Raw genomic sequence first — 8,132 nt, 5'->3', positions numbered from 1 at the left:
AGGGGCGGGGGAGAGGCGGCGATGCGCGTCTGATAGACGCGACTGGAGGCAGGGCTGCAGCCGTTAGCCCTTCCTCCAGGAAGGGAAGATTTACGACCAAGACTACGACCAAGTCTTGCAGGAGTGGGTTTGGGGGTGAAGGGACCCCCGTTTAGGTGTCTCTTTAAGGGGGGTTAGGCAGGCGGGCGGTCCTGAAGTGGTTAAGCATGGACGTCGCCATCCAATCACCCCTGCCATTGCAGGAGGGCCCTACCTTCTCCCTCTCCCCAACCACAAGTGCAGCCAGTTAACAAAAAAAAAAACCTTCCCTGTTCACTCACATAAAAAGTTTGCAGGAGCAAGTGTAATTTTTTCCCGCCTATTCTGCAGTTCGCTGGCTCCTAATCACGTGACCTGCATAGGGTACAGGCCAGGACGAAGTGGGCCCCTATTAAGTCTAGTTACGCTGGTGCAGCTTAGTGATCATATAACATGAAACCATTTACTTGTTTACAGGGAATCTCATGCATTGTTTGCTTTACTACTCAAAACAGAAGTTTGCCTTCTTAAAATAGAAGCTATTTACGATTATTCAGGTTGGAGTGAGCTCTGAGAGGTAAGGCTTTTGGCCTCTTTCAGCCCCCCCTGCGAATTCTATTTCATCATGAGCTTGCTTACAGCAGGGAACACATGATGATGGCTGCTGATCACTCAGTCTATGAGTCTAATGTCTGTCTATACCAAGAGAGGGGCGGCACCCTCTTGGACGTCAGCAAGGTCCTCTGGCCCACTAGGGTGTAGCATCCACTCTTCCTGCAGCTAATGATCACGTGGATGGCGTGGCCACTTGGCTCTCTGACGTCAGGCTGCAGGCAAGGTCTTTTGGATTCGGGTCTGCAGCGTGGAGCACGTGTGCGGCTGGGTGCTGCTCTGTGCGGACGTAGCGATGCAGGTAGGATAAGATGCGCTCCTTCTACAAGTGTGTATTAGGAAGCCCGGATACGGGTCACGTGTGCAGCGGCCAGGTGGAGATCCAAATTCACTGCGGGACCTCCAATATGTAATCTGTAGCAGGGACTGGCTGATCCTTGTATAACTATGGATCAGACGCTGTTGAAGACAAGACAGGTAGTTTGTAGAATCTACAGTAGGATGATACGAATAGCGTGTGCATTTTCAGATGCAATTTTTTTTGCGTATGCATTTGCAATTTTTTTTTTTGTGTGAGTAATTTTTAATGTAATGTAATGGTTAATTTGCATATATTGAGCAGTGGTGCTCTGGGAGACCTCTCGAGCTCACTCCAACCTGAATTATCGCAAATTCTTTCTGTTTTAGGAAAGCAAATTTTTGTAATTTTTACAAAGGGGGTCCTATTTCGTACATGTCAAACTCTGGCCCTCAGAGCCATTACATTTGGCCCTCAAGTGGTTTCCCCACTCTGCATTGTTTGGCCCACTCTAGACCACCAGGGAAGCTATATTTTAGGTGAAGCTTTAGAATAGCAGGGAAGCCATGTGGGGAAGTTAGGGCAAATGCACTAAACACTAAGGAACTGTGTAGGGGCCTCTAGACACCAGGGAACTCTATAGGGGTTGGCGGGAGGGGGCCATTAGACACCTGAGAACTTTATAATGGAGGTTGGCCCACCACTTGGTCCCAGTGTGCCATTTGGTCCCACTTTTTGCGTTTCACACCCCTTTCTATGCGAAAATGCTATCATTGCATTACAGCATTTTTCTGCATGCGTTGGCTGAAAAATAGAAACATGGTGGTGTTTGGTACTTATCCGTTAGCCGGGCGCAGGTGGCGACAAAACTCCACCAGAGTTACATCTTTCCCTACTATCCATGTCGGCCTGGAGGGGGAATAGTAATTAGCGCCACCTGCCGGATGCCCCTGGCTAACGGATAAGTACCTGGTGTTTTTTTTCTGGATGCAATTCACGTATTTAATGCAGACTGGCCCATACCAATTCATTGGTGTGCTAATCTGTGAAGAAATGCATAAGTTTGCACCTAGTGGAGCAGGCTTTAAATATTTGAAACACCCTAAAGTCTAATTTGCATTTTCAAAGGTGGCTGTAATTTAGCAGTGACCACATTTAAATTTATTAATATGTTCACTTTACACTGCCACATCAGTAGTGAAATTGCATACCACCCAGCATGTGATGCTTTCCTTTCTTTTCAGTCCCCTGGAAGTTCAAGAATGAATCCCACCAGACCACATGGTAAGAAGAAAATCTCTGCTGTTGTAGACATGAATAGTTGGTTGTTTCTGTGTTTGGGGATATTGATGCTTTAGGTCAAGTAGTGATGACACGCTTGTCCTCACTTAGAAAAAGGTTCAAAAATGAGGACCTTAATCGAACTATCTGAGCTTGACTACTGATAGTTTTAAAGGACCACAGAAGTGAGAAGAATATGGAGGCTGCTATATTTTTCACTTTAACCCTTTGGGGACAGGCAGCTGGATCCCTAGTATAGCTGCAAAGGCATGGTGTCCACTGTATTGCCAGCAGCCTTTACTCACCTTCCAGGCTCCAGTGATGAGCAGCTCTGGCCGGCATCCCCGCTCGCATTGCCGTTAAGTTCCGGGTCATGTCTTGATGGTCGCAAGGATGTCGGCCAGAGCGGAGATCGCTGGGGGAACGTCAGGAAGGTGAGTTCCTGTCTTCTTCCCCTCATACCACCGCTGCTAATACTAGTCCGCCGATCCGCTGGCGACCGTAGTGATAGCCAATCGCGATGGCTCCTGATTGATCAGAGGAGATGCCAGCTGTCATGACAGCTTAAGGTGCGTACACACGCCGGACTGGAGGCAACGACGGGTCCGTCGTTACCTCCCGCTGGGTGGGCGTGCCAACGACAGTCCGGCGTGTGTACGCACTGTCGGCGAACTGATACGGCTGCTTCTGAGCGATCGGCCAGGCGGATCGCTCAGAAGCAGCCGTATCAGTCCGCCGACAGTGCGTACACACGCCGGACTGTCGTTGGCACGCCCACCCAGCGGGAGGTAACGACGGACCCGTCGTTGCCTCCAGTCCGGCGTGTGTACGCACCTTTAATCTCCCCTCTGGTGTGCACGACTGCGTCGGGAGCAGAAATGGCAGGTGGCGTAAATCCTACGCCGCATCAGGCTTAGACAGCCACAAGTGCGGCGTAGGATTTACTATACGTGGACCCCAAAAGGCCTGGCAGCCCTGCTGATCTATTTGGCTGCAGTAGTGTCTGAATAACACCAGAAACAAGCATGAAGCTAATCTTGTCAGATCTGACAATGTCAAGCGCCTGATTTGCTGCATGCTTGTTCAGGATCTATGGCTGAAAGTACTAGAGGCAGAGGATCAGCAGGACAGCCTGGCAACTGGTATTGCTTAACCACTTAAGCGCTCAGTCGTTTTCACTTTATGCATCTGAGCAATGTTCACCTCCCATTCATTCGCCTCTAACTTTATCACTACTTATCACAATGAACTGATCGATATCTTGTTTTTTCTGCCACCAATTAGGCTTTCTTTGGGGGGTACATTTTGCTAAGAGCTACCTTACTGTAAATGCATTTTGACAGTAAGAATAAGAAAAAACGGAAACAATTCCTTATTTCTCAGTTTTCGGCCATTATAGTTTTAAAATACATGCCTCCATAATTAAAACCCACGTATTGTAATTGCCCATTTGTCACGGTTATTTCACCGTTTAAATTATGTCCCTATCACAATGTATGGCGACAATATTTTATTTGGAAATAAAAGAGCTTTTTTCCCGTTTTGCATCCATCACTATTTACAAGCTTATAAAAAAAAAAATACATAGAAATATTTCATCTTTACATAGATATTTAAATAGTTTAAACCCTTAGGTAAATATTTGTGTTGTGTTTTTTATTGTACGTTTTTTTTTGTTTTTTTTTATTAAACATTTTATGTGGGTATTTTTTTTGGGGGGGGGAGTAAATAGTGTTTTTATTTAGGGAAAAGTGTGTGTAATGTAATTTATTTTTTTTTTTACTTTTAGATGTAGTTTTACTCTTTGGCCACAAGATGGCAACCTCGAGTTTGTTTACATGACGTCACTCTAAGCGTACAATGTACGCTTAGAGGGACATAGGCCTCAATTCACTAAGCTTTATCAAACACTTTATCAAACGTTTGATAATTTACCTCATGGGTAAAATCTCATTTTGAATTCACTAAGGTGTTATATATTTATTGAATGTTTTATTGATAAAACGTTCAATAAATCTATAGCACCTTAGTGAATTCAAAATTAGATTTTACCCATGAGGTAAATTATCAAACGCTTATAAAGTGTTTGATAAAGCTTAGTGAATTGAGGCCAAAGTCTCTGAAAAAGCGTAGCTTCCGAGAGAAGCCGTCGCTTTTTCAGCGGGGGAGAGGAATCAGTGATCGGGCACCATAGCCCGATACATTGATTCCTGGGCTACCAAATCCGTGGCCGGGAGTGCGCGTGCACGCGTGCGATCGGTCGCGGGAGCGCGCCTGTCCTCGACGTTTTTATATGGCCAGGAGGACAAAGTGGTTAAAAGGAAATAAATATGGCAGCCTCCATATCCCTCTTGCTTCAGGTGTCCTTTTTAAGGAACAATTTTCAAAGGTATAATGTATGTATTTACCCCATTCTTCACTATAAGGGTGATTAAACTTTAAAGGCAAATGTAAACAAATTGTAGAATGGCTTGTGTTGTCATGATTTGTCACACTGAGGTGTTTTTTTGTTTGTTTTTACAAACTCGTTAATTTCAGTTATCACTCACAAGCATGTAGTAAGATGTCATTTGCACGTGTGACATGTATTTAGACGTGACGCTCTCTTTTCTTCTTAGCTGTCCATAAAGGTCAGATGACTGAAGTCTTCCAAAACGCATGGTAAGTGGAATATATCTTCAAATTGTAGCTAATGAAAGAGAAGCTCTTGTGTTGTGCATTTTGAAGTACCCTGTCAAGCAGTGATGACACACTTGCCCTCACTGAGAACAACATTCAATAATGAGAACATCAACGTACTCAAATATATCTGAGCTTGACGTGATACTGTTTGTTTTTTTTTTTTTTGTTTTGTTTTTTTGATCATTTTAGAGCAGCCTTTCTCAAAACAAAGTTTTGCTTTTTTTTTCCTATACCTTCCATTGTAGCAAAATCACGCCTAAAATGGTCCATGCAGCCCTTCTGAGTGGAAAGCGGACGGATCGTCCTAATCTGAACGAGCACATAGAATAGCATGGTGTAAGCGCTTTCAGGGCGATTTTGAAAAATCGCAGGTGCTTAAAAAAAAATAGCCTCCAGTGTGAACGAGCCCTTAGGCTGGTTTCACAGTGGGACGTTAAAGTCCCACGTTACAGCAGCCAGTAACGCAGCCTAACTCACAGCACTGTAAAATCAATGTTGCTGTTCACAGTAACCTGTTGCATTACATTGTAACGCAGCACGTTAAAATCAAAGTGCTGCATGCTGTACGTTATACTGGGCTAAGCCACGTTAGACTGTTTGAACATGCTCAGTAATGTTGGAGGAGGAGGTCTCCCCTCCTCAGCGGCCAGCCACATGGCTAATTAAGATTCACTGCACTGCAAAGACTCGTAGTGTTGTCCGAATCGTTCATTTGATCCGGATCTTTTTTTTTAGTCAAATCATCCGGATCATCACAATGAAAGATTTGGTTCACAGTGGATGTCTGTCTGGAAGAAACGGGAATGTACAGTGCAGGGAAAGTCCTGTCCTGCTAATCATTTCACCCAGTCTGCTTCTCTAGTAAGTCAAATGATTCTGTTCAAAGATACGGATCTTTTCAATGATCCCATCAAATGATCCGAATCCTTAAAAAGATCCGGACTTCCTATGAGTAACCTGGAGTGGCTGCTTTGAGAGCTGCATAACGCAGCTCAATCTGACGTCCAACTTCAACACCACCATGCGTTGCGTTAGGGACACGTTATGCGACCATAACGTCCCCTAAGTTATGGTGTAAGTAGCCTTAAGGAGAGGGAAGGCTCTGGGTCCTATAGAGCTGTGTTCACAAACCCTGTCCTCAAGGCCCACCAACAGTCCATGTTTTGTAGAAATCCACAAAGGTATTAATCGGCTCTGCTGAGACATTAATTGCCTCACCTGAGAATGCTTGTGGTTTTCTGGAAAGCATGTACTGTTGGCCTTGAGGACAGGGTTGGGGAACTGTGCTATAGAGCCTTCCCGTTCTCATCCATGTCTCCGCATTCCCCTGCAAGCTCCCTCATTAGCAGTCCACGACTGTACGGCCGTAGACTGCTTTTTTTTTTTTTTTTTTTTTTTTTTGCGTACGAGGAATCGGCGCAGGATACAGTCGGTATATTTTTCCTTTTTTTTTTCTACCTCATAGACATGATCCTGCTGCAGCACAAGTTCCCGGCCGTGTTAAATACTATTCCCCCTCCAGGCCGCCATGGATAGTGGGGAATGAAATAATTCTGCTTCCAGCAATTGCTGGAAGCCAAATTATTGTGTTTTAAAAGTAACCTCAGCTCTGTCGTCTGACGGCGCCAAAGTTACTCCCTGTGCGCTGCTATAGCCGTAATTCCTATTATGGCCTATGGTGGTGCTGGCTGTGCCCAAGTCTCCTGCGCTGGATTCACTGTGTTCGGCTTTTTTCTGGGTTGGACTGGCTTCTGCAGACCGGCCGTTTCGTACTACACATGCGCGAGTGCAGTACAGAGCTGCCAGTCTTCGGGAGCCCGAATGCTTCCGAAGTCTTCCACTGCAGGAGATTCAAACAGAGGAACCTGCACGGGAACGCGGAGAACGGGAACTCTCTATAGGACCCAGAGCCTTCCCTTTCCTTAGGTGAGTATTTTTTATTTTTTTATTATTATTTACACTTACAAACTTGCTTTAAGGTGCCTATTCATCAGAAGATGTAGGGGCAGATTGACCAAGAAACAGATCTGTTGGGTGCCATAAACCGCAGGCCAATTCCTGAATATTTTAGCATAAAATCTTTTGGGAATCTTCCTAATGACAGGCCTTTCCGCCCCTGGCACGGTCCCCCCAGTGTAAAATGTGATGCAATGAGCTGCAATAATCGTAATCTCTATTTCCTGGTAAAAGATGGATATTAAGACCGTATGGTAAATTTTGGTTGCTGTAGTGAAGTGGCGGAAGATCGGCCCATAGCGGTGGTTAGGGGGAGCGCCATTGCTTACCAAGGGAGGGCTGCTGATTTTTATACGACAATACACTTATTACAATTAAAGTGAACAGTTTACGAGATATCATGCTTTATTCTCCAAACATTTTTCAATAAGAAAAGATAAAATATCAGAAAAGGGGGGAAAAAATAAGACCAGTAAGGAAAAACAGTTTACCGTGTGGAAAAGTTGTTGTAATCCATCCACAATCTTTGGATGAATGAACCCATAATTCTACTTATCTGTTAACCTATATACAGTAACTAGACCAGGGGTCTCAAACTCGCGGGCCATTTGCGGCCCTCGATACAATATTTTGTGGCCCTCGCCGGCAAAAGCTTCCTTATAGTTCGCTTCAGTGCTCCCAAGTAATCTACCGCATCCCCGCCACTAAACAAGGGCTGCAGAGCCCCCAAATCGCCCGGGGGGGCAATCCGCCGGCATTTCCTGTAAGGGGCAGAGCTTTCAGCTTCAGCTCTGCCCCTCCTGACGTCAGTCCCTGCACGGATCGCCGCCTCTACCCGCCCCTCTCTGTGAAGGAAGAGTGAGAGGGGCGGGCAGAGGCGGCGATGCGCCGCGATTGTGAAATTCCTTATGCGGCCCAGCCTCATCCTGACTTTGCCTCCGGCGGCCCCAAGGTAAATTGAGTTTGAGACCCCTGAACTAGACTGTGCGGACGAGCATTCCATATACCTATTCTGCAAATCCACCATCCAGCTACTATCTTGTTCTTGACCCTCCCATAGACCCTCCATTATTATAGATATATAGACCTTTGGTTTCTATAAATCCCAGTTTACATTGTGTCATTTGAACTACAGAGAGAGACGTAAAATACTTGAATGTCTGGCATTAAGTAATTGTAACCCTTTCTCTATTTAGCTCTCCAGAAGGATGAGATGACTGAAGTCTTTAAGGCCACATAGTAAGTAGAATATCGCCTCTGTTTATAAATGTGGTAATGGAAGCTC

The 8,132-nt window shown here is 45.3% G+C and overlaps 1 long non-coding RNA gene and 2 other non-coding genes across 3 annotated transcripts in view; all 3 read left to right on the top strand.

Moving 5' to 3' along the window:
* Positions 1-855: 855 nt before the first annotated feature.
* The window catches only part of LOC137522433 (uncharacterized), a 32,246-nt gene continuing 24,969 nt past the window's right edge, over positions 856-8,132 (top strand). Inside the window, exons 1-4 of the long non-coding RNA XR_011022295.1 lie at positions 856-931; positions 2,173-2,212; positions 4,828-4,870; positions 8,044-8,086. This is a non-coding gene — a long non-coding RNA (uncharacterized lncRNA). The remainder of the gene's footprint in view (positions 932-2,172; positions 2,213-4,827; positions 4,871-8,043; positions 8,087-8,132) is intronic.
* LOC137523166 (small nucleolar RNA SNORD103/SNORD85) lies at positions 2,288-2,366 on the top strand. Its single transcript, XR_011022528.1, has one exon. It is a non-coding gene; the product is annotated as a small nucleolar RNA SNORD103/SNORD85 (small nucleolar RNA).
* LOC137523163 (small nucleolar RNA SNORD103/SNORD85) lies at positions 4,944-5,028 on the top strand. The gene has a single exon (XR_011022525.1). It is a non-coding gene; the product is annotated as a small nucleolar RNA SNORD103/SNORD85 (small nucleolar RNA).

The sequence above is a fragment of the Hyperolius riggenbachi genome, chromosome 6 (genome assembly GCF_040937935.1).
Source record: "Hyperolius riggenbachi isolate aHypRig1 chromosome 6, aHypRig1.pri, whole genome shotgun sequence".
In the NCBI taxonomy this organism is placed as follows: Eukaryota; Metazoa; Chordata; class Amphibia; order Anura; family Hyperoliidae; genus Hyperolius; species Hyperolius riggenbachi.
Note: the sequence above shows the minus strand (reverse complement) of the source record. Positions and strands in the feature narration are given on the sequence as shown.